This window comes from Cryptomeria japonica, chromosome 1, assembly GCF_030272615.1.
Source record: "Cryptomeria japonica chromosome 1, Sugi_1.0, whole genome shotgun sequence".
Lineage (NCBI taxonomy): Eukaryota > Viridiplantae > Streptophyta > Pinopsida > Cupressales > Cupressaceae > Cryptomeria > Cryptomeria japonica.
In genome coordinates this window covers 628,987,078-629,014,623 of record NC_081405.1, presented here as the reverse complement: position 1 = coordinate 629,014,623, position 27,546 = coordinate 628,987,078, and positions in this window count along the sequence as shown.

Sequence of the window (27,546 nt, the reverse complement as noted above, 5' to 3'; positions counted from 1 at the left end):
TATCTAACAATCAGATTTAGCTCCTAGTCCCACATGCAAGTGTGAAGGATTTTCTCCTAAACAAGGATCTCGGTGAGAGGAGGGCCGAATGGATCACCAAGGTTATGGAATACAACCTCAACATAAAGATCACCAAGCTTGTAAGAGGCAAGAGCCTGTGTGAATAGTTTGTTTCATATTTTGAAAAATATCTAGAGGTTGCCCTTGTGTTGCAAGAGGAGGAACAACTGGACAATAATGAATATGGACAAACCAGTTGGTTTGATGATATGGCTGCCTTCTTAAGGGATGGTCATTACCCTCCTAATTTTGATAGAGCTAAGAGATGACACTTCAGACTTCAGTCTATCCCTTATGTATTAGTGGTCAGAATTTTGTTCAGGAAGGATCTTAATGGAGTCCTACTAAGATGCATCAAATAAGATCAGGTTAGTGGACTATTAGAAGAGTTTCATGAAGGCCCCTCAACTGGCCATTTATTTTCAAGGACTGCTGCTATAAAAATAATCATGGTAGCCCACTATTGGCCTTCCCTATTTAGGGATTCACACAGGTGGGTGAGGATATGAAAAGAGTGTTCTTTGTTCTTAGGTAAACAAAGGTTGGTTGCCCTTCCTCTTCATCCTATACATAATGATCAACCTTTTATTCAATGGGGCCTAGATTTTATTGGCCCAATCAATCCTCTGTCAAGCGTTGGCCATAAGTGGATTTTGGTCACCATAAATTACTTCATAAGTTGGACAGAGGTAGTTGCCTTGAAAGATGCTACTAAAATTTTAGTGGTTAAATTCCTGGAGGGAATTGTAACTATATTTGGTGCTCCTTCCACCATCATATCTAACAATTCCAAGGCTTTTATCAGAGCTTAAATCAGTTCATGGGTAGTTAGGCATGACATATATTTGAAGATATCATCAAACTAATACCCCCAGTGGAATGGCCTAGCTGAGTGCTCCAATAAGAACCTCGTCAAAATCATCAAGAGGACTCTGGATGACAACCATAGATCTTGGAATTTGAAGTTAGGGACAACCTTATGGGCTGTCAAGATCACACCTAAGAGAGCAATTGGTAATTCACCTTTCATGTTAGCATATGGAAGAGAAGCAAGGCTTCCCTTATCTCAAGAATTTCCCTCTTTTGACTAAGTGCATCAGCTAGAGCTCATGGAAAATGATGTCATGATGGACAAATATGCATAATTGATGGAGCTAGAAGAAGTCAAAATGAATGCTATGCAATCCCTTAATATTCATTAGGGACATGTCAAAAGAAGTTTTGACAGAAAGGCAACTCATAGGACCTTTAGGGTTGGTGATCTTATCCTAAAGTAGGATGTTGACCAAGCCAAACCAAGTAGGCACTCCAGATTTGATGCGATTTGGAATGGCCCATATGTTATCAACAACTACAAAGAGGCCAATTCATTCCATCTATCCATAATTAGTAGTGAGGTCCTCCCCATTGCAGTCAATGGAATCCACCTTAAAGCTTGTTCTTGAGGTGATTTATGACCCTTGTAAATAATTTTCTCATCTTAACAAGAAGTGCACAAGTATAGGCTATTCTCCCCTGGAATAGCAGAGTTTTGATCTTTCGCTGCTTGTGGAGGTAGAGGTTTTTCATCTTGTTGCAGTCTTGACTCTATGCCCCAATGGGTTTCCTAGGCTATTGATCATGTGTCAAGTAGGCTTGCCACCCCCTCAAAGTCGCCAAACATGTTGACCATTTTTGTGTCAACTTTAGCCCTGCAGATAACTTATCTAAGAAATCATAAATGGCTGAAACCCTGCATATTTCCCTAAGGCCTAAACCCTAAACCCTTAAGGCATTTTTGCCTTAGTCATTTTTTGGCCTTTTTCTATTTTGTTGTTGACCGGTCCAGGTAGTCATTTCACTTAAAACTTACCGGCTAGAGTGTCTCTTTTCCATCCTGGAACTGGCCCTATTTTATTGGCTACCGACAAACATGAAGCTATTGTTGTTATGACTACTTGATCACACGGTTCATAGTCATTGGCGGTCATAAATTATTGACCATGTGACATTACGATGGACCATTGGCGATTAAGTGGATGTCAGGGCACATGGTTCACAACTATTGGCGGTCACCGCCGCTTGGCCTTGTGATGTTGTGATGCACCTGTTGCGTTTACCACCAGTGGTTGGCCATAGGGTTCACAACAGTCAGGGATAAAATATTTTTTAGGTTGTGATGTGGTGATGGGATTTGTGGTGGCCACCAGCAGTTCAGTCGCATGGTCGTGATGTTTAGGGACAAGTGTTATCTCAAGTTGTGATCTTGCGCTTAGCGGCTAACAGTTAGGTGAATGTTAGGCCTCATCGTCGTGACTTCTTTGTAACCATCTTGGGCCAAGCTATGAACATGCGATTAATGGGCTCAGACATATGGTAGGGCCAAAAAATTTCACGAACCAATGAAAGTTGTCTGATTTCAATTAAAGGAAAGATAGATGGCTATGTTTTAATCTCCTTTTGAGGGATTTTTGGGGGTCTTCTAGGCACATCTCAGTCGTTCATCCACAAGCAAAGAGAAGATCCAATGACCAAGATTCAAATCTAGGGATAAACGTTAGAATTCAAATGTTGCCATGGTGGTTGTCGACCCATTAGGTCAAAATTTAATGCAGGTCCTCATCAACATGTCATATTTGATCAGATTGAGTTCCAATCAATTCCACTCGATGTAGGATGACATCCATTACTCCACCATGACTTATGTGGATGTTCTCTTAGCTGCCCATGCCCATTTATTGTAGATATAAGACTTTTTGGGTTTGACAGAGGACTTTCAAATTCCATCCCAATGTAGGGGCTTCCTTAATTTCAGGGATTGCTTCTCCTTCTAGGATTTGCAAGGCTTTTTCAGACATGCAACAATCAAATTTGATCTGATTCCCTTTCCTCTCCAATTAAGCCCTAGTTGGTTGGGGTATTTGAACCTAAGGTTCTATCTGACCTATAAAGAAAAATTTGTAGCATATTCCAAGTGTCTTTTCCCCTTTCTCTTATGGAAATCTCTTATGTAACTTGTAGTTTACCTTGCCTTTGCATCAATTAAGCTAACCTTTTTTACCTCTTTCTAAGTTCACTTACCTTGCGTAAATTATCTTTGCCTTTTTTATGAATGTGTTCTTAATTGTTTTGTTTGATTTATATGTTATATCAACTTTGTGTATGGGGAATGTGTGTGGATGTTTATTCCCTCTCATTTCCTTATTAAAAATTGATCTCGTATATGTCTTAGGGATTGATTAAGGATAATAATTTGTTTATGCTTTGGGTTGCTCCATTGATGTCTTGTGTTGTCATAGGTAGGGGAAATATCACTTCAATCTTAGTGTATCACCTTGTTTCCCTTTCAACATTCCTTCTCCCTTTTCCCCTCTCGATCATTAGAATAGGCTTTACAAGTGTTGGGTTGGTCTAATACTGCACCCTAATTGGAAAGGAAATCGACCTTCTCCAAATATTCAACCTCACATGTGCAAGATCCCACACTTGGAGGTTATTTCCATGTTTCACAAGGTTGTTGAGCATTAGTCTCCATCAAGGGTGTAGACTTTTGTGACAACACCTATCACATAAACCCTAACAGTGATAGCAAAGGATTTCAGAATGAATTCAAAGCATGTCTAGAGCACTGTAAATGTAAAATTGAGCTAAGACAATGATGATATAGCCAAGAAATTTTAGATTACAAAGGGAAATTGAATTTATTAACTGCAGGCACATAGGATGGTTTGATGGCGGGAGATAGAGATTAGAATTCATATTTCCCAACAACAAGATCCTTTTCAGTTGGTGATGAATAAAAGATCGACTCGTGGAGAGATTTATAATTTTATATTGGCCACCACTTATGAGGCATTTCGACGTTCTAAAATTAGTCCTGTCATACATCTTTGTTCAATTGTGCAATCACGTCAGGATCTTAGTCGTGGATTTATCTAGAAGGTATCGATGTTTATTACATTTAGAAGACAAGCCAATGGGACCCACATCCTACCACATAGGACAACTACCCATGTGTCCAAGGTTTCATTGTTCCAAGTGTCTATCGTCATCACCTACGGGGCCTACATGCCACATCCACGACAGAGCTGCAGAGTTAACCTTGGTGCGTAGCTTCAGTCAGTCGCGCAATCACGTGAGTAATTTGTTCATCAATCTTGTACAAGGTGATCATGGAATATTACTTATAAAAAGTGAGCATACCTGGCCCACTCCTCTACCATGTCATGCAATCTTCCATATATCATTTGTTTATTTGCCTGAATATGTGTAGTCACCATTGGCAGGACCCACATACCACGTAGGCGTACAAAGTTAGGATAAGTGAGCAAGTTTAGTTAACCACGCAATTGTGCTATCATCTGAGCTATAGATTTTGCCAAAGGTGCATGACAAGAGAAAGCTTAGGAAAATAAATTGACCAGGTGGCTAACAAAAGGGTCAGTCATGAGCATGACATAAAAGGCTCAATCTATAACTTATATGACCAGGAACTAGTTACTGGAAGTTACCATGGGATTAAAACAAAAAAGAAAGAAAGATAACAATCACCATTAGGGTTTAAGGTTTAAGGTTTTTAAGCTTTAGAAAACATAGAAAGGCCAAAATACTAAACCAAGCTCTATTGTCATTCAAGACAAAAAAAAATTAGGACATATCCCAACATGAAATATTATTTTTGCATTCAACATCTTCTAAATTTATGAAAGAATAGTGCCTAAAATCTTGGGATTATATTGCATTTGTTTCTGTTTGAAAGGTGTCATCCCAAATTTGAATGGAATGTCATGTTGTACTTCCTTGGGTCAAAGAGACTTTAGATCATCATATCACTATGCCAATAAATCAATGTATTGGCATATCAATTGTATGAATTGCTCCCTTTCCCTTGGAGTACAACTATTACCAATGTTCACGTACCTTGGATCATTATATGACCCAATATTGTACTTCTCATATCCCATGACAACATTTGAACCTATTGTTATGTTTATCGATCATGCTTATCAAACAAATTCTCTAGAGACACCAGGCCTTTTGGGATTTTATTTCCTTTCAACTATAGGAAACCCTCATCATGTGAAGAATTGTCACTAACTGCTGAGTCTGATAAATTAATCCCTTCAAAGTACAAATTATTGAAACTATTACTAGTTTCGAGGAAAATCACAATATGTTTATTACCATTAAAGATTTTCCAATTATCCAAGTTATCTGGTACACTTGGCTTGTAGATCAATTCAATAGAGTATACATCCTAAGAAAAATCATTATGTGAAATGAGAATGATAGCAGACTGAGCAAGAGAATCAACTCTAGAATTAAACTCCCTTGAAACCGTTGAAATGTCAAAGTCATCAAAACATTCAATCCTATCCCAAACTAAATTCATGTATTGTTTCAACCAAACATTTCTAGTTTGATAGACATTTCTAAATTGGCAAACTACCAACTCAACATCTCCATGTGCATGTAGATTTTTAATACCTTTCTTACAAGCCACATCAATACCCAATAACAAAGATTCATACCCAATCATATTATTGGTATTGGAAAACTAAAGCTTGAAAGAATAAGGGAAGATTTCACCTTGAGGGGAAATTAAAACAACTCTAGCACCAGAGCTATCATAGGTATAGGTACCATCAAAATCCATCAGCCATACCTGATTATCATCACTTGTAACAATAGGTTGTGAACTAGAAGTTTCACTAGGAGAAGAAACAAATGTAAAGTTGAAATTTTCAGCAGAAGAAGAAATGAACATAAAGTCTTCGATTGACAAACTGTCATTATTGGAGTTACTTGAAGAAATCGATTCTTCTTATGTTTGTATAAAATAAGTGCCCATACCAGATGATTCAAAAATAATTTGAGCTTTGTGATCATCTGATTTAACCACTGAGTACTTTACTTCCTTTTCAGGAAGTAACTTCTACATCTCACCTTTGAGCGGTATCCTTTCTTCAGACCAATCCATGTTGATCTCCATCCTTACAAAAGTTCCTTCCTTGAAGCATATCATAGGAAGCCAGAATGTTAGCCACATAAACAATCATCTTGATTCTCATGTCTAGATAGGCTGCAAAAGCAAATTGAGCATCCTCGATCTAACAAATCAAGGGTACTTGTTTGTTTTCCATTGAAAAACATTTTCTAAAGGTTTTGGTAAGGGTAAGACCTAAGGCATTAGCTACGTTAGAGGGCATTACATTGTCTGAGGTTCTAGAACCAATAACACAAATGCTAAGTTTAAATCCCTCTATAAGGAGTGAAATGTAAAACGGTTCTATCCTACCTAATATGGAGGATGGGACATCGACTAGGTTATTTTGGGACACAATAGGAACTTGGGAAATTTCTTTCTCTTTGACAAATTTAGTTAATCTATCAAACTGGTCAAGATTTGCCTTTAGACATTCTACTTCTGACACTTGAATCTTAGTTTTCTTAGCATGGTCACTAATGTCATAAGGTTGATATTTCAAATTCAAAAGAGGGGTGGGAACATCACTAATGGGTCTAGAACTAATAGGAACAATCTTTGACACATTTAATGAAGGATGATCAAGAGTTATTACATGTTTACTCGCAATAGGGTCCTTAGGCAAAGTAGGCAAAGGAGTATCCCTTTTTGAAAGAGTCGACAATAATTGAGGAGCATTGTTTACCTTATATTTATCACCAGATTGTTGATCAGGCTCGTTAGAAGCTCGTGAACATGTGAAGATTGCAAATGCCTCACTCTTACTTTCTTCTTTAACTTCTTGGTACTGCATGAACCTGATACTTGATTCGCTAGTTAATTTACTTTCATATTTTTGAAAGAAATTAACAATCTCTTCCAAGGGAAGATCTTAAATAATGTAATCTTCTTGTTTTGCTTCATAATAACCCACTGAAGCATTGACAGGGGGTGCTTCAAGAGCCAACCTTTTAGGAGGTGGAGGTAACTTGTTTTGATTTCTAGCTGCATAACTAGAAGCATTGTTGGGGTAGGGCCTTTGTGGAACATCTTTGTATGGAGCTGAAAAAGATGCTTGTGAAATTTTCTTTTTCAAAGCAAGCACTTCATTTGCAAGTCTCTGCAACATAGGATCGATGGTACTTAAGAAGGAAAATTGGAAGTCTCTGGAGTAGAAAAACTTACTTTAACCTTCCTCAGATACTTCTTAATTTTTCTAGCAATAATCAATCGATCTTCAATTTCTACAAATTGAGCTTGTGCTACTCCCATGTTTGTGGGAGGTTTCCTTCTTAGTAAGAAACAAACCTTGACTAACTAAGCATTCACAAAGAAACACTTGATATTTTCTTCAATCGATTGAGAAGTGGTAGGAATTCTATTCTTTAATTTATTGAACTTAGAGACAAAATCCCTCATGGGTTCATGTGGTTCTTTTCTCATTGAAGTTAACTAAGCCAAGAGAGCATGTGCATCTTATGTTGGTTTGAACCATCCCTCAAATTGAGTTTTAAGAATATCCCATGTGGTGATAGTTTGAGGTTCCAAATGGTAAAACCAATTTGTTGTTGCACCTTGCAATGTTTCAACAAAAATTCATATTGCTACATCCTCAAACTCAACACAAATAATTCCACATGCAATATGAAATACTGCAATGCATTCATCTGGGTGTTTCTTGCCACCCCCAAATAACTTGGGAATATTCTTCCTCGAACCATGTGGAAGAGGATGAAGAGGTAGAGTCAAATTTAAGGGGCCAAAATTCTGCCCCCATAGTTGTAGAGCATCCATTGCTACTAATTGGAGAGGTTGAAATGGAGGAATTACAAACCTTTGTACTTGTGTAATTATCAAAGGTGTTGGTGCACTTGAAGCTTCATTTGGAATAGGAGATCTTTGATTAGTAGACGAAAAACTCCTTGTTCTTTGAAGCAGAGAACTTGCATGCACGGGTAAATAATCAAAATTATGATTCTGAATAAGTTCAAAGATAGGATAAAAAATACCTTGATTTCTTCTAACATGAGTGTAACTTTGACTTGCCAGATTAGAAACTAGTTATGTGTTCGTATCCCTAGTTGAGTCGCCAAAAAACTCTTGGGTAAAAATTTTGTAAACGAGTGAAGGGTTACAAAATTTGAGTTTCACGATAGTACATGAGACAATACTTCTCAAAAGGCTAAATACAATCTCTCCTAATTTTAAGGAAATCCTCCCCCTTTTTGCTGCAATTTCTATTTTCTCTATTTTACCTGCCAATTAATTCAGGATGCCACATTTTTAGATCAAGTTATATCTAATTCTCTATTTAGAACAAATTTCTTCTTTCAATCAAAATGATTCAAACTTGCAGTAATATTAAAACTATGCTAATTAGGAAGTAAAGCGTCTATAAAAGAACAAAGACTTTCGTTACTTTGTTTTTCTAAAAAATGACTTAGGGACGAGCCATGTGTATACAAAGAACTCAAAGTATCTCTTAAATACCTAAGTCTTATCAGCCATTGTAACCCAAATGCCAATACATTGCTAGCTCAAAGACTTTTAGATATATTGTAAAACTTTCTACTCTAACAAGATAACTTAGTAAGGCACAAAGACTTTACCTCCTCACCCATTTAATATAAACTTCAAAGACAATAGAAAAAATCTCAAATACTTTCCAATATTATCCACACCAATTTCCTACTCTTGAATTCTTAAAGTAACACAAAGTCCACCTTTATGAACTCAAGTTACTCCACAATATTTTGTAGCAATAATAATACACAACTTAGATCTTCCAGGAACATATAACATAAATGACATAAGATCATTCACACTATACTAAGGATTGATTCCAACACAAAGTTTGAAATCCACTTAAGGTGTCGATTGACATTACAAAATGCCAATGGGAAATCACAAAAAATGATTATGTCATTTTCCTCATGTTGACACCAGTTTCTAGAATTTTTCAAATTTATGCAAGACATCTTTCATTTGAGCTCCATCGGTCCCTGGGTATGACTATTGATGATATTAACCCATGTGATAGACTATTCTAAGTCAGTGCAACACTTTTTGTGTTTCTTCAAAAGAGAATCCAGAAAGTCCAACATAAATTGTAGATCAACTAATTTATCAATAGAAGATAAGGATAAGTCTTCTCTATCAATTTCGGCAGTCACCAACAAGTTGAATTCTTTAATGACTGCATCCACATCAATAACTTTTATTTTCATCAAGGATAGCACATGGGATCTCATAGATTTATCAACAATCTCCTTCTTCTTTTTTGCACATTCTTTTTGAGCTTTGTGCATGTCCTTAATAAGGTGCTCTATAATATTCATTTAATTCTCTAGTGTTTCTCTTTGCTCAATATATATTTGGCAAGAAGAAATGACACCATTCTGTACAAGATCATTTGAATAAAATTCTTCAAGCTTCAACCATGCCTCAAAAACTTTCTCTTGCGCTTCTAATTCTTGGGGAAAAAATTCCATAGCATTGTCCCCCTCTATCCTTGCAACATCAAGATTACTGATAGTAGCAAATGTTGAGCTAAGAGCCATGTACCTTGACTTAGCATTTGGTCCATCCATTCTTTCATTGCTCTACTTTGTGACGCTACTTGCTTGGCCCTTTTCACAACTTGTTCATCCAATGATGAAGTTATTGGCTCAATGGCTTCTAAAGACTTGGTAACTTTAAGTAACATCATGGTGAGTTGATCAACCCGTGCCTTGAATTGATCCTCTCTTTTTTTCCTCATCATATCTGGATACAAGAGCATCTAAAGCTGAAAGAGCGTCACTTGAAGTAGAATCATGAGTTTGTTTGCCTAACTTAGTCCTCTTGATTACAAAATTTGATTCTTGAATCTGATCGATATCTTTATCAGGAGAAGGGATGACAATCTCTGCATACTTGTTTCTCGATTTGTCCACTTTTACCCTTGATAAGGTTTTAGGTTTCTTGGTGATATTGGGTTTGGTGGAGATGAGCTAACTAAAATATAAGTCATCGAAAGACACCACTTGCTTCTTTCTCTTTGGTGCATTAGAGAATAACCATGGTGGTAAAGAGGCATCTTCATCATCACCTGTAGCTAAAGCTTGAGAAGGATTTAATGGCTCTTGAGGGGTAGTAGTCATAATAGGTGACGTTGTCGTAATAACTAGGGGAAGATTATCAAAGGATGACTCATTGGGTCTAGGACCCGACTCTGTCATAAACTTGTCAAAATCATATGACATGGAAGCATAAACTTCAAACAAATTGGGAAAAGAAGAGAATACATTCTCAAAATTATCATGGGGAGTATCTAAGGTAGACTCGCTAGCACTAGTGGAAGAAATATGAAGAATAGTGCTAGGAGAAACACATGTGACAACAAAAAGTTATTATTCAAAGGTAGGAGCAGTAGCATGTACCATAGGAGAGGTAGAGGGAACTTGGGATAAAACTTTATGAGACTAATCTGGTTGTGGTAGTCCTTCCTTATCATATTCCTCATGCTCTTGATCACCTTCCTGATCATCCTCAAGCTGATCAATATCAACAAGTTATATATTAAGATGTTTGTTTTCCAATTATTTCTCTTCTTCTTTAGATTCTTCTGTCTCATGGACATTAGAGGCCAATGGTTCTCCTTGGGATTTTCCTTTCTCAGTTCCAACTATGAACTTCAACTTTGGAGCCTTTGAAGGAGTGGAGGAATCTCGTTTTTTTCTTTTTTCTAATCTCTTATTTATTTCCATTATGTCTAGTTGTATCATCATAAGAGCTAGAGGAGAAAGGTTTCAAGTGGATTCCCTTGCTTGAGAGCCATGCATTAGTTTTTGTGAGAATACTTTTAAATCTATCTCTGATGGAATTTGATTCCTTCTAAGACCATTTAAATGAGGGGCAAGGGAGTTGATGCAACTTTCGTATCAATGTAGGTAAGATCAAGGATATTTCCATCTTCTTCCATGTCATCTGGAATATCAACAAGTTCAAACTCCCTAATTTGATCAACTGTGAGCCAACAATAATCAAGTTTCCTGACATCATGTTCATTTTGTCAATCAACCCAAAAATATTCAATACGATGGACATGAACATATGCCTTTTTCAATTTGTTTCTCATTCCCTTATAGTCAAAATATCTCCTGGCCTCGAAGAACCTCGTAGTTACTCTTCTCATATCTTCCTCCATTGCTTTAGCTTTGAAGATTGAGTTGATAGAATATATACCAATAGTTAGAGATAATTTCAAACCTATTTTATGAGAACCTAATTGAGCTTCATGGACCGCCACCATCTGACGTGCCAATTCCAACAAAATAATTTTACTTGATGGGTACCTTGGAAGCATGAAGGGCTCGCCATTGAAAAACCCAACCCTGAGATATGTGAAGGTGGGGAATTGTAGGAACATACATCCATATTCATATACCACCTCCCAAGCATGATATAATACCCTCTTATTGTACAAATCCTTATTCAACATGCACATATGATACCCAAATAAGGCATCATTTACTCTTTAAAAATGATTGAAACTATTTTTCAACACCAATTGGGAGTAATATTCATGTAGGACAACTTGTCTTCTGTCTCCTATGGTAGACAGTCCTAGGAAATGTCTCGTTGAAGGTGTTGCATAAAGCAAATAAGAGGTCATGTAGAACTTGATAATGGTTATTACATATATCATCACTGATTTGATTACCCCAAAATATACTTTCCTTATTCTATTTGATAACATGGATATATTGATACATCCGTTTATAGTAGGTGTTAGAAGTGGTGTGCCCTTTCACCCTACTTAGGAGAGTTACCAAATCATTTACATCTTAATGAAATCACTTCTAGGAAGAGTCTCTGACCACCTGGCAATTGTAGGCCTTGGGGTCTTCAATTGGTTATCATTTATGTTCCTCCTACATTTATTTGAATTTTTGTCATAGTAGGTTTGAGTAGTTTGCATGGTGATGTTTGATTAATTCTCAATATTAGGACACTAGAAAATAGTATCAAAGAAATCTTCTTCCAATTTGATCAACTTTTTACAAGTGGTGTCCTTTACACTCTTACTAGTAGGAGCAAAGTGACTTGTCGCTACCTTGACAAATTTAGGATCTTGAGCAGACATGGGAAAAGTAGCAACTAAATGGATACCACTATTGATAATGGACTCATTTTTATAATATGAAGGATGTTTCTCAACTCTCTTGAGAAACTTTGTTAAGTCAACATGACCTATCTCAATGTCCCTGATATGGTCTATGTTTGATGAGACTGAAGAAGATAGGAAAATTAGATGTGGGTCCTACTTCTTGAACTTCATGACCTTCTTGTTTGGAGATGCCTCTGTCATTTTCACGATAACAACACTTTAACATGGGAAAACCATCCATACTAGAGAAGTGCAATTGACCAACCATTTGTTCATTATGAGTTGAGAAAAATCATGAATGTGTTGCATTTGAAGCCATTAGGGTTTCCAAAAAACTACCTTGTATCATAATAATTTTAAAATAAATTGAGCCTATGAACCCAATTTACGTGTGTGCATTTGATCAAATTTGGGTTCTTAGTCTCGATTTACATTTTTTGGGCAAAGTGTGGCTGACAGGTGTCATTCGGATTCATAGCCCCGAATTGCACCTGAGGAAAAACAAAGGTGAAAATCAGGTATAAATCGGACCTATAGGTCCGCCATACACCTGCAGGAGTGAATCATGGTGTAAGGCATGTTCACAAACCCGCCATACACTTGAAAAAGGAAAAAATTAAAACAAGGTGTAGGTCAGGTTTGTGACCCCGCCATACACAATAGCAACAATAGATGGTGTAAGGGGGGTTTGCAAACCCACCATACACTTAGGATATGGTATGAGATTGATGAAGGTGCATGGAAACATCATAGACCCACTATGCACCAAGCCAAGTCTTTCAGTGCATGGTGGTCCTATGGCCCCGCAATGCACTGCCCACACAAGAAAAGGAAAGATCTCAAGGGAGGTGAAGTGCGGGTCGGTGAACCTAAACTACACCAAAGTTTTGTGTAGTTTGGGTTCACGAACCCGAACTCCACCTACACTTGGGAAAACGTAGAGATAAAAACACAGAGCAGGATGAAATGCATGGTGAGGTCACAAACCCACCATGCACCAAGCCAACCCAAGGTGCATGACGGGCCTATGGCCCTGCCACACATAATAGAGAGCAATGGTAAAGGGGACAAAGTGGAGAATGGGTTCATAAACCCCAAATCCACCAAAACTTGGTGTAGTTCAATTTCACAAACCCAAACTCCACCACGATTTTGGGAGGAATTCTAGAATGGTTACCCCCCATTGAGAACCAACCAGAAGCTACAAAATGCAGGACAAATCTTGTCAGAGTCATGGGGTCCAAAAGTAAAGGACTACCAGTTCGAATACTAGAAAATGGAAAGACCTCAAAGATGAGATAATTCCTCCATAGAAAAAATAATTACTCTAGAGCATCCTCTCATTAAATTTGATCTTCATGTTATCACATTCAGAAAGACTTATATGGGCCCCATCTAAATCAAGCAACTACTTAGTCAAATAAGGTTATAGATCTTTAATGAGTCAAGGAGAAATGATTGATAAAAAAAGAGCTTACTCTTTGTATTGGAATGATACAATTCTTCCTAAGGTGGGGTGTTTCTCGTGGCTAGTCATCAAAAATAAAATATTAACAAGTTCAAGACTCTCAAAATTGGGAACAATGGAACCTTTCAAATATGTGTTATGTGATGATCATCTAGAGGATGTGAATCACCTATTTTTAAATTGCTCCTTTAGTAAAAAAATGTTGGGTGACCATCATACAAAAAATTGAATTGAAAAGCACCTTTACCCAACAACATTTGGGATCTATTTTCTAGTTGTCCTATCTTACATACTACATCATTCTTTTCTTTCCTTTGTAGAATTGCCCCTCTAGTGGTAATACGGGGGATCTAATGGGAGAAAAATTGAAGAATCTTCAAACAACGCACCTTAAGCCCAAACCAAATTAGCTCCAAAATTGAACCAACAATTGTAGAAATAGTAAATACTTATGTTTAAAATAATAAGAGACTTGACTCTACCTTCATAGTTTGGGATTTTGAAATTATGAAAACCTGGAAGGATTTAAAATTACCTTTTAAAGGCAACCTATTTCAATGCAATAAAAAGAAAATTCACTAAAGCAAGTTCTCGTGGATTCCATCTCTAAAAAAATGGATTAACTTAAATTTTAATGGTGCACCTAGAGGAAACCCTAGGATTAATGGTTGTGGGTGCGTATGAAGAGATCATATAGGTAAGATAATCAGAGCTGCGACCTATAACATCTCAACTGGAACTAATAACATTGTTGAAGCCTTAGCCCTCTTTAAGGGAGTCAAAATGGCAAACGATTTATGGACTAAGAAACTTAAAATAGAAGGGGGTTCTTTAGTCCTCATAAATGCCTATAAGCAAAAGCAAAACACTGATTGGAAGACTATATATATCCTGCAATAAATATGGAGCATTCTCTATTCATTTGAGGCTTATGAAATTCTCCATAGCTATAAAGAAGGAAACAAACTAGAAGGATGACTTGCAAATAGGGGATGTGAAGCACCAATGAATGAGGAGATTTATTTTTCACATATTGATCTTACATCCCACCCCACGAGCCATGAGATGGTAAATTTGGATTCCAAAGTTAAGTGACCATGATGGGACATCAATATGCTCTCATAATTCTACAATAATACCTGCATCTTTCATTTTACTATTCAAAATAAGAACTTATCTTGATGTCATGGATCTGTCCTTGTCATACCCCTCCTTAATGACTTGGCATAACAAGCTTCCTCTTTGAAGAGATTTCTAGAGACATGGAAATCTTTTCCAATTTTTTCCACCGCTGACACATACATTAGCAACTATGAGTCCCACTAACAATTTAAATATGTGTAGGTGATTAATACAAAGACTTGCACATATCTGAGGGAATGTCCTTTCCATCATTTATGGATAAATATATAAACTCTAGCTTGGTATATCACCTAGCCAAAAAATGATTTCAATTCATTTGAAAAGTTGGCAAACCACCACATTTTATATTGATGAAGGATGTTGTGCTGTAAAAAAGACTTTCACCACTCTCCAATCATCCACTAATTCATCTCATATTGCAATTTTGCACAACTGTCAGCCTCTCGCATGCGTGCTCACAAAGGTGGGCTTTTCCAAGGGATTCCATCATTTGAAGTACAATTTTTCCTATATCCCTATTATTTCATGACATCTACAATTATTTCTTCGTGGCCTGCCTATGTTCTCTTTAAGCCGAGAAACTATCTCTTTCTCTTCAGTGTTATTGCTATCGTTTGTGGTGTGAATCATGTTTCTTGGGTGGTCTTTTATCTTCCAAGATTCTTGTGTGGCTATTCTTGTGGGTCGATGGACATCTCTCCTATCAACAAGCACATCTCTCTACCCATCCCATGAGGTGATTATCCAAAGTCTGGGGAAATTTATTTGTTAATGCTTACCAGAATCTTTACAATTCAATGTGTTAGGGTTGAGTGGGCTATAAGATGTGTTGTCGGAAATAATTTTCTGGATGCCTTCCCTCGCCTTTTGTATCCCACCCATGTTGTCAACATGTTTCTATCCAATTTTATGGACCTACTATAGTCGTATGTCCTAGTGGTAGATCTAGTAGTTAATTATGTGGATGATAGATTGTTCCTTGGTAACACCCTAAAATACTACCATCCAAGAGTATGACCTTCACTCAAGGAAAGAGTTAATTGGGGGAATATTTTGTAGAAAGGAATTGGTTAAATTTTTTAGGTTATTATGTGTGTGTTCTGTTGGTTCTCAAATCAACAGATCCTAAACCCCAGAGGATTATCCAATTTCTCATCAACAAGTCTAAGATTGGATTTGGCCAATGGACGAGATTTAGTCTCGGGACTGAAATCTTTTGCACTTTTGGCTCTATAAGACCAAGGAAAGTGTACCTCAATAATGTCTTAACAAACTATTCTATTACATACATGGACACCATTATTTATGCAGATTTCCCAATGAAAATATACCAAGGAAAGCTTATAAACTCTATACTTTGGTTGCAATCCTGGTTTTAAACCTTCACTTAGCTATTGGAATTGAACTTGAATTATTACTAATCCTACTCCTACTCCTACAAATAGTTTTGAAATGGTATTTAATGAAGGTGATCCTAAAATGATTTGAGAACTAGAGAGCAATGCTTATCCTAGGGTGAACGGAGTCAATCTATAAACAAATCATAAACTATTGCAATGTATCATCACTTCATACATTCTAAAATCTCATGACTTGCATGCTAATGTGGTGCAGGAGCACCTAAGGGTTGAAATACCCTTAACCAATTTTGTCTTGTGAGACCTTCTAGTGGTCATGTAAATACATAAGGACTGGCTCTAGTCCATTTGGATGGTTATTTATTGTAGTTTTAAAAATTTATCTTATCGACAAGACCTACCCCGATCGGCAAGTCTTACCCCGATGAGTTCGCCAGAGTTTGGAGTGGTTGTATCGGGTATCAGAAGGAGCGGTTTCAAGTTACCCCGATGATTAACTTGACCTGTATTCGAATGGTGATCGCAGATGATCCTACGATTGTCACTATATCCCGATGGGAATATGATCGCCAGATAATCCTCACGACTTGGCAACAAAGCACGTGCAAAAAGAGGCGAGTTAACAGCCATGCAAGTTGAACGACGGTCGCTATACTGCAATGGAGAGATGCACGAAAGTTATTCCCCACGACTTGGTGACCAAGTGGTGGGACCCGACAAGAGAGAAGCTCAGGGGAGATAACGGTTGATTAGATCAAGGTTGATCCAACGGTGGTCGCTAGGTCGCAATGGGAAACTACTTGTTAGAATATCCATCGCGACCCAGCGACAAAGAAGAGCTTCATTCTGGGCGTTTAGTGAGGTTGTGCTAAGGTGGTAGGGCAGGGACCCTAGAGCTAATCAGAGGGTGCCACGTGGTAGAGTGCAGAAAGAGATCAAGGAAGATCAGACGGTTAAATTTCAAACCGTTGGTGCAATTGCAAAAGGAGATCGTTGGTAACGAGATTTATCTCGTCCAATAGAAGGAGTTCCAAATAGAGGATGTATGTATAAAAAGACCCAATGAGCATCTATAAGGGGCTAATGGTTAATCGTGGATCTTTGATCATGGATCATTGATCATTGTTTGTTGGTTGCCTCGAAGAACATATTTTGTTTTTTTGAAATGCAATAGAGAAGTCCATTTTATGGTTTTCAATTAGAGTTTCATTTATGTTCATTTCATGTAAGTTGTTAATGTAATTGTTTCATTTCTTTGTTCTGTGAGTTGCTGGTTTGAACCTGTGAATACATTCGGGATCTGTAAATAAAGCTTTCCTTTTCAGTTTTTGTTCCTTGTTTGCAATAATCAAATGACTCTAACTTGAAACTCCACAAGATCTTTGGAGATTGTCAAGCAAAACCATAAATGTATAGTAGGTTTTCATTTGAGAGAGACCAGAAAATGGCAATCGCCATTTCTGCATACCGAGCCTAGGCAAGCTTGGTGATAGTCCGGCTAGGTATCAATAATTTGAAGGAGATAACTTGCAGGGGAAGGAAACTGTTGAGAACTAGGAAAAGATCTAGAAGGCTACAAGCCTGAAAATGAGACATTGTGTAACCATAGGGAAAAGTTTGCTAAACCAAACAAGATGGGTGGTTTTGCAAAAAGAGAGCGAATGTGTGTGTGTCCTAAACCCCTGCAAGGATTTAGTGAACAAGCTTACCTTATGAGCTTGAGGGAGATGAGATAAGCAAACAAATGGTAGGGATGCCCTTATAAGTCTAGAGGGGTAGAATTGGAACCCGGAAAGGGATAGAAGCAAACCATCAAAGAAACCAAATTGATGGAAAACTAGGTCTCCTCCCTATCATAATGCCCAGGTAAGAAATCAGAACAAACTGAATCACATTCCGCCATGTACACATTGTAGTAATCTCAATACAAAATTTAACTCTTTTCCTGAAAGAGACTCGTTACCAAGACAACAAATTCCTCATTGAAGAAGACAAATTAATGTGTCATTAACACAAAAATTCATACACCATGCACACAAGGAATTGAACAGTCTGAAAGTAATTCTCTTTCATCGATTTTCAAAAGATTGATACAATATAACAGAAGGGTATACCATCTGCAGAAAGGAAATGTTCTAATTCTATTATTTTTAGACTGTCTCCTAATACATTATACTTCTCAAAATTTCAGAATCCTCTCTTACTAGCTCTGATTTCCCTTTTATAAGACAAGGGAGCAAAAAAAAGCTTCAGGCCGAGTAAGACACTTGTCAAAAATTGATTTCTAGTTATAATGGAATATGCCAAAAGGCATCTTTTACAAGTACATTAAAAAAAATCACCCTAGGAATAGGGGTTGGAAGGCGGTTGCAATAACTAATCCTTGGAAATGGTGCAATAGGCTTGGAAGGTGTGGGTTGACATGCCTTCATATTTCACCTCCTTTTGCTGTCAAAAATTCAAAATTTGATTCTGAAGGCAACAATAGACTAGGCCAAGTACGCATTGATTGTGTGTCCAGAGTATACCTCCAAAAATGGGAACCTACAGAATGAATGTAAGAGACACAAAAAAGGCAAAGATGTAGACTATTCTTCTTTTTCTGGCCGATCCTCCTCAAGCAAGAAGTATTGTTTGTACCAGTTGTCCAACTTCTCTGTAGCAGGCCAAGTGAAGGCTCTTAGACTCCGCAACTTGTTCATAGCCTCTTTTCTTTTCTTTGTAGGCATAGTGGTAGCCTCTACAATGAATGTATGGTACAAAGAATCAATTTCAAGGATTTTGTCAATAATTAAATGATAAATGTCCTTTTGATTAGGGTCCCCTCTTACTAATGATTTCAAAATTGCATTGATTGATTCTTTAAACTTTGGCTCCCACCTATCCAAATCCTTGATTTGGTTGTCCTTGGTCAAAATATTGTGGGTGTCCGATTTTTGCGAACCCCTAAGAGATACCATCTTTTCCTTTAACAATTTGTCTTCACTCTCCACGCGGGGAAGCTCGTTTATCATCATGTTATAATTTTCCCATGTCACTACATAAGACACATTTTTTACTGCTAAGAGGACCTCCTTCAATATAGTGGCTTTTGGGAACCACGTGGCCCTTAATGGTTGGAAGAATGAAAGATTATCACCCAATTGGGTGCACACCTGGAATACAAAAGAATATGAGGCATTCACCTCATTCAATTTATTCAACAGTTTATTAGTGATTTGAAAAATTGTCGACCTCCTAATTTCTAAGTACATGTTCTCTATATCCTCCTATACCTTTTGCATTTCTTCTTTTATCTTCTGCAAATCCTCGGGTCTTGGTCCTATCATGGAGGTAGAATCTCTTGTTGCTAGCTCTTTCTTTAATTTAAAATTTTCTATATAGAATTCATTGTGGTTAGTGTTGAGAGCAACATGTTTTTTCTTAAGCTCTTCGTGTTTTTTCTCTTCCTCCTCAACAACCACCTTTGCAAAATGTGAGGTGTGAAATGCTAATGGGGCAGCCTTCACAACTGTGGTGTCAGCAAGGCTCCTGACTATAGCATTTTCCACTCTCTATTGTATCCCATGCAACACAATTGGCTTCTTTGTATTAGGGGCTTTCACCCAATGTGCAAATGCCTTGATGCTTGGATTGAAACTCAAGCCTTGCTTACCAAATTCTTGAGCATATATGGGATATTTCTACCTCATTACTTGATCTAATACAAAATGTCTCTCCAAATCCCACCCAGGAATTAACACCATGTCATTGTTTCTAATCATTTCTCTGGCCTCTTGTGCGGTACACTCTATATTGTGCTTATCAAAATTGGAGGTATTTTCATCTGACATATTTTTCAATTTCTCCTTCAGCCAAAAGGCCTTAAACTCTATGGTTTTAACAAAATTGTCATTTGACAAAAATTGATGGGCAACAATTATCCTTTCATCTTGAGCTTGCTCCTTTGGGATAAAATTAGGAATAATTGTCCTATCTTCATCATTTGGAATACTTGTTGAATCATCATCCTTAAATGTTTCTCTTGGAGGGGATGGTGGTGGAACATTTGCATCCACTTCATCATCTATAATCTCAACAAAATCTGACATGGTTGCCTTCCTCTTGTCAACTTTCCTAATTACCCTTGCATATTGTGGAATTTATTGTGAAGGGACAACTTTGGAGGACCCCTCTACCAAAATTGTCTTTCCCTTTAGCTTGTAGACAGTTGAGGAAACATGTACAGGTCTTTCTTCTTTAATTATTCCTCTTGGTTGCTCTGCTTCAACTTGCGCTAATGCATTGGTGACAATGACCTCAAAATTTCTCATTTTATTAAGCATTCTTGTAAAAACTTTTTTTATATTTGAACAAAATCCCTAAAAATCAGGGTCCCTTTCTCTTCTCTCCCTCTCTAGATTTTTAAGGTACTTCCATTTATTTCTTCTTTGGACAACATCCTTAGGGCTGTAGTTTCTTATTAGATCTGCATATTCATCATGTTGGTGGGAGATGCCCTTTACCTTCATTTTTTGTTTTCTTAGCTCAATAACGTATCCTCCTGGATCATAATCTCGAGCTTTTCCTACTTGGAGGTAATAGGTGCTCACCATGAAGTCTTGCACCTTTTCTAGTGTCTCACTCCCCACACTAAAGTCTCCATGTACTGTGAGACGAGGGAGGTGTGTCCCTTTCTTTTCTGTTTGAACCAAATTTTCTCCATCCACAGAATTTGCCGCATGAATTCAATGAAAGCAAGCCTTAGAGAGACAATTAGTGGCAAAATGTAGGGTGGTTGATTACAACCATAAACTCTAATTATTGTATAGTCAAAATAGAAGAAGAAATCACCAAAATTATGGGTGAATGCACCCTCTAGAAATTGATTTTTTTTTGGCTTGGCATCCCTTACCCTTAGGACCTTTATGATGTCTTTTGGGAGCCTTGGAAGCTGAAACCCACACATTTGTAGGACCTTAACAACAAAAAGGTCAAAGAATGCCCTATAATCTGAATACTGGAAGCCCTTATCCCATATTTGAGTCCATCTTTGGACTGATCATCTGTTACCTATGTTGGGGTCAAACTTAGTCACCTTTAGAGCTCCATCCCAATCTATCATGTTTTAGAAAAGAATTAAATGACACAATAAAGAATAATATTTAAAGTCCAATTGGACTTTATCATCTTTTGCACTTGTCAGTCCTTTATGTATATTATCTTGAATATATGTAACAAAATCATATAAAGCATTAGATTGGGAGTGTTGAATCTTTGGTGCCATCATCATAAAGTCCACCGACATCTTGGACCTCCCACAATCCTCTCCCAGAACCTGGCAAAGAGCATAGTAAGTTTTTACAAAATAATGCTCAAAAGTTACTAGGTGAAAAGAATCCTTTTCAATATTTAGAATATGGTTCTTCCCAGTTTGATACATCTTCTTTCTATAGTGGGGGATCTCTTTCTCTTTGTAGAAATCTTTCCTCAAGTCATATTCTGTCTCCACCCTTCTCAAGTCAATTATCTTGAGAGCATTCCTATTCAAATAAAAACATTGAATTATGGCATCCCTTGCAACATCAACCAAAATGTGTCCATCTTCCATCCTTACCGTCATTCTTTCAGGATGGTAATGGCTGCCAAGCTTCCTAATCAATAGTGGCTCTACAATTACATTCAGGACAACCAACTTAGCTAAATCAAGATTCCAGGAATTAGAGACTGGTGTTGGTTTGTCTCTATTTCTATAAAAATAATAAAAGATGTCCCACCCCTTGTCTGTGGTTATGGTATCTCTACATTTAGAACTCTTATCTGAGAAGGCATTTTTGAAGGTCTCCTACACAGTGGACCCCTTAAACAACTGTAGAAGATTCTGGTGCAGACCCCTTGTATCTCTCCTCTTCTTCTCCGTTTCTTCCAGCCTTTTCTCTACTTCTTCTGATATTTCCTCAACACTTTTGGCTAGATCTAATGTAGTGGGGGCTTGTGAGGGTTCCTTTTATTGAGCAGGTGGAGGATTTCCAACAGTAGGAGGGTTTTCTTCCACAATTGGGGCTCGATGAGTGGATGAGGAGGCAAATATATTAGCAAGAGCTCTTCTCCTTTTAGGATTTGGGACTTCATCTTGTGGGTCCAATTCAATAATTTGCGGGTTCTTTGCAGTGGATGGAGCTTGCCTGAATGATGCAATTGTAGTCTTTTTGATGAGAACCCTCCTCTTTGGTTGTGGGGTATTAGATTGGGCAGAAGGAATAGGCTCTTCAACAGGTAATTCTTACCTGCAGGATGGAGTAACAACTTTCTTTAGTGCTCTCTTCCTCTTTGGTTTCAAGGATTCTTCTTGGGAAGGCTAAATTAATCCAACAATGGGAGGGGTTTGTTTAACACGCAGAGGGTTTGGCTCAACAACTGGTTCATTTGAGATGGTGAGAGATGGGTGAATTACAACAAGAGGAGTGACATGTGTTATTTCTGGGGTGGTGGAAGCCCCTCCTTTCTTAGGAGTCTTTTCAACAACTAGGGAAGTGGTTTCTTTCACTGGGTATGCCATTACTACAATTCTAGGTCTAAAACTACGCTTCTTCTTCAAATACAAAACCCTAGAATGCTCCATACTTCTCTTACAACACACAAAGAAAAAGGCTCGAAAACCACTTACTTGATTTCCTAAATGTTCTTTAGACGCAATATACATCTTCAAAGGTCTCTCTGAATCACCTTTTAATCACTCTTTGAATGCAGGGTGCACAATTGAACCTCAAAAATTGCTTTTATTAATTCCAGGAATGTTGTTATTAATTCCTATGTGCAGGCTCGACAAGTTGGTGGCATTGAAATTCAAACTCCATGGTTGATTTGGGAATGGACGGTTAAGATTACATTGTTGACCCTTCTGACTGCTGACATGGTTCCCCAAAATGCCTCCTTTGCCACCTTTGGTTTTTCATTATACTCTAAAGTCTCGCCTTTGATAATTTTTTTCCAACTTCATGTATTATTTTCCCCCTATGGGATATCAGGGCCTAATTGTTTCTATCACTTGGCTACCTTGCAGAGTCAATTTTCCATCGTTCTCCATATTGTAGGGTAGTGGGGCCACAATCTCCTTCATTGTCTCTTTCACCCCGCTAGCCCATGGAACAACTCTCCTCTTTGCATTCGACTCGCAGGGTAGCAAAGGCTATCTCTTCTTCGCCGTCTCATCTTATCCTATTGACCCCCACTGCGGTGGCTTTCTTTATTTCTGGCTCATGGGGTGGCGAGGTAGTTGCTTTACTCTTATCTTGCCAACCCACATCATATTCCCTTCATCACTTTTACCCATGCGGGGTGAAGCTAGCCTTGCTTTTTGAACGCATCCTACCAGCTCACGGGGCAGCTTGCGGGGTACTCCAATCTTCATCTTTCACCTTTGCTTAGGTGGGTCGCGGGATCACCAAATTACCTTAGCAAATACAACACCCCGTTAGTCCGCATTACTTCTTTTTAAGCCTTTTGACTCCTGCGGGGTAAAGTTGCTCTAGCTTTTTAGTGTCTTCTGCTATCCCGATAGATAATTTATTTTTCACATCTTCATTACTATTTCAACCATACAGGGTAGTGGGATTACTGAATTCTCTACGCCTTGTGGGTATCTCGCTATCCCGTGACATAAAAGTGTTGTGCAAAAAAACCATGTCGGGTAAGGTTTTCTTTTGCTTAGCGCTCATCCCACCATCTTGTTAGATAAATTGCTTAATAGAAAGGGCAAGCAGGGTAATTATAAATAATAATAATCAAAAGCTATTTTAAATAGATTTTTTTAGTTGGTTAAAGCATTGAGTTCTCAATGTGGAGACCCAAGATCAACACTCATTAGGGACACCTTTGTGTAGAATTCAAGTTTGGATGCTCGAATGAGCAAAAATGAGCTTTGTGATTCTATGATACTTAATACAAAAAAAAAAGTTTTTTTTTTTTAAATATAAAGGAATTAAAAAAACTAAATAATCTATTATTCTTAAAAATTTGTTCTTATAATATTAATTTTTTTAAACTAATGATAGTATAGATAAATAGTTTCTACAATATATTAAGTTTTAAAATATAAATCTCAATTTTATAAAAATAAATTTATTTTTAAAAACATGGATGGAGCGCAGAGAGGAGCAGGACCGCAAGGAAAGGCTGGTCCACAAAAAGCAGGAACGCGAAGATAAGTTGGTTCGCGAGGTTTAAGCCCGGAAGAAAAATCAGGCACGTGGAAATGGCACTGTGGAAGTTGATAAATCGATGCGTGAGTCTTGTCGAGTGAACAGTACAAGCCGACTTTCAATGATAAAGAATTTCTGCAGAACGCCTCTAGCAAACAGAATGTCAAAAAATGGAAAGTGTGCGATGTGAATTGGGAGGATAATGTTATCTCTGAACATGAGGAGACCTGGGAAGACATCTCCCATAGAGACCAAAACTTAGGTCAGGCAACCAAATTTAGTCTCCACAACCCTAAGTTGTGCGAAGTGGATTTATCAAAGGAAGTATCTGAGGATTGTGCCATTTTTGAAAACCACGCTATCATTGGGAGAGTTGTTGGACCTAAACTTCCCCAGAGTTTAATCAGGACGTGGGTGGATGAGAACTGGGGCAAAAATGTTGTCATTAAGTTCCTTTTGAAAAGCTTCTTCATTGTAGTCTTCGCAGAGGCCGAGGAGAGGGACATGATACTTTGCTCTCAAAACTGGTTTTTGGAAAACCATCATTTTTACCTTCAGCCCTGGTATCCTAATTTCGACCCTACTAAGTTGGCGATAAATGATAAACCTCTGTGGGTTCGTCTTTACAATCTTCCATCCGAATATTGGAGTAACCCTTGCTTAGAACGTATTGGTCAAACATTGTGCACTTTGCTGGAAATTGATGAAGCAATCATTGATGCAGACCTATATATCTATGCCAGAATGAAAATTGCCGCGGTCAAAGAAATCTCGTCCTCCATTTCCATTATAACAAAAGAAGGGTGTTGGGTTCAACAGGTGGAGATCGAAACAGATGTTGTCTATTGCTCTAGATGTGGTGTAGGCGACACCCTGTCGGGAGATGCGGTATGTTCACCAGGAGAGCATTCAAAAAGCCTTTTAATAAATCTGATAAAGTTGGGAACCACTTGCCTCCTGTGATATCAGATTTACCCCCTCTGAATGGACCGCTAGATGGCAATATTAATCTACTTCCAAAGGACCCATCCCATGATATCGGTGCGCTTGTTGAGGCTCCCACCATTAACATCGCCCCAATTTTAGACTCGGTATCCCTCCCTCCTCCGCATAGCCAGAACGACAATAAGGATGACAGGCTCTCTGAAGAAGAATCTGAATCTACCTGGCCGGATGATGAACCAGAAAATTTGGATGATTTGGATATTATGGATCCTAGATGCATTAGTCAATCCGCGAACGCTCTCCTTGGTAGAGTCAAGGGTTCAAAGGGGCGCAGGAGCCACAAAGTTATAAGAGAACAAAGAGCTCATGAAAAAGGAATTGTCAGTGTTATGGATTTTCTTAAAGTATCCAAGGGAGGGAAAACCTCCCTTGGAGAACGATGAAGATCTCTTCCGGGAATGTCAGGGGTCTAGCAGCCCCTGACAAGAGACGCTTGGTCAAAAGAACCATGACCAAGCTGGCATCTGACATTTTTTTGTTACAGGAAACCAAGTTAAATCCAGAGAAAGTGCTAGAATTTAAATTTTTTTGCTACTTTTGGGATGGTATTTTTCAGGAGGCTCGTGGCTCGGCTGGGGGGCTTGGGATCTTATGGAACCCCTCTCACATCGAGATAAGTTGCTTTGCTTCCTCTAATTTTTGGATGGCATGTTCTATCAAATGTAAAAAGTCAAATATTTGTTTTTCGTTGTTTAATATCTATGGTCCAGTCAAAATTGAAGATAAGCGTAAGGTGTGGTCAGAGGTGTCAAAATTGGCCCTTAGTCTGGATCTTGGAAAAGTTGTCATGGCTAGGGATTTCAACGCAATCTTGTGTGCAGAAGATAAACGGGGTGGCTTAAAGCTACCTACGAAGGTGGTGGAAGACTTCAAAGATTTTGTTACTATTTGTAAAGTGGCTGATATCATCCCTAAGAACGATACTTTTACTTGGAATAACAGAAGACGCGACTTTGCGAATATTGCGGAAAGATTGGACAGGTTCTTCGTTGGGGAATGGTGGATGTTAAGTCATCATTCAATTGATTCTCTTATCGAAGCCCGGAGTGGATCGGATCATTACCCTATATCTCTTAACATTGGGCAAGATTTGGAGAGGCATAAAAGTTACTTTAAGTTTCTTAGTATGTGGTGGTTGGACCCAGCACTTCTTGGTCACATCAAAAATTGGTGGTGCGAAAGTAATGTTTTCTCAGGTTCCCCTAGCTTCAAATTTACCAAAAGACTACACTTCATCAAAAGAAGATTAAAGGAGTGGAATAGCTCCTTCAAAAATGTTTTCGCTGAAAAAGTTCGGATAGAAGGTGAATTAGAAGTAGTTAACTCAGTCGTAATGGCCCATGGCATGACAAATGTGGAGTTTGAGGCTGAAAAGTCCCTCAAGGCTCAGTATTCTGATATTTTGTGGAGAGAAGAATAGTATTGGAGAGACAAGGCTAGGGAGAATTGGGTTGCTGAGGGCGATATGAACACCAAATTCTTTCATGCCTTTGTAAAGGCTAGAAAATGCGCTAACAGAATCAGTTCGATCCAAGACAAGAATGATTCCTGGGTCCATACTCCTAAAGAAATAGAACAAGTGGCTCTTGACTACTTCAGGCGGCTATTGGGAGATAGTAAGAAGGAAAAGCCATCCTCCTTCCCTGCATTAGATGACATTATTCACCCGATGCTGTCAGACGCGAATGATAAGTTTTTAATGGCTCCTTTTACCTTAGAAGAGGTAAAGGCAGACACCTTCATGCTACACCCAAATAAATCGCTTGGTCCGGATGGCTTAAGTGCTGAGTGTTTTCAAAAATGTTGGGATTTCATGGGGGTTGACTTATGGAGAGTAATTGAAGATTTCAGGAAGAGTGGCAAATTTGTTAAGGAAATCAACCATACTCTGATATGTTTTATTCCTAAAAAAGCAGAGTGCACTACCATGAAGAATTTTCGACCGATTTCTCTCTTCAACACCCTGTACAAGATTATCTCCAAAGCAATGGCATAAAGGCTCAAAGTTTTTTTACCAAAGTTGATCTCGGAACACCAGAATGGCTTCACCCCGGGCAAGGAGATAACCGATAGCATCATCCTAGTCTCTGAAGTCATTCATACCTTGCATAAAGATAAGATAGGAGGAATGGTAGTTAAATTAGACGTGGAAAAAGCTTGTGATAAAGTGGTATGGGAGTTCCTGGTCCATGTACTGGAGAAATTTGGCTTTCCTCCCCAATGGATAGCTTGTATCA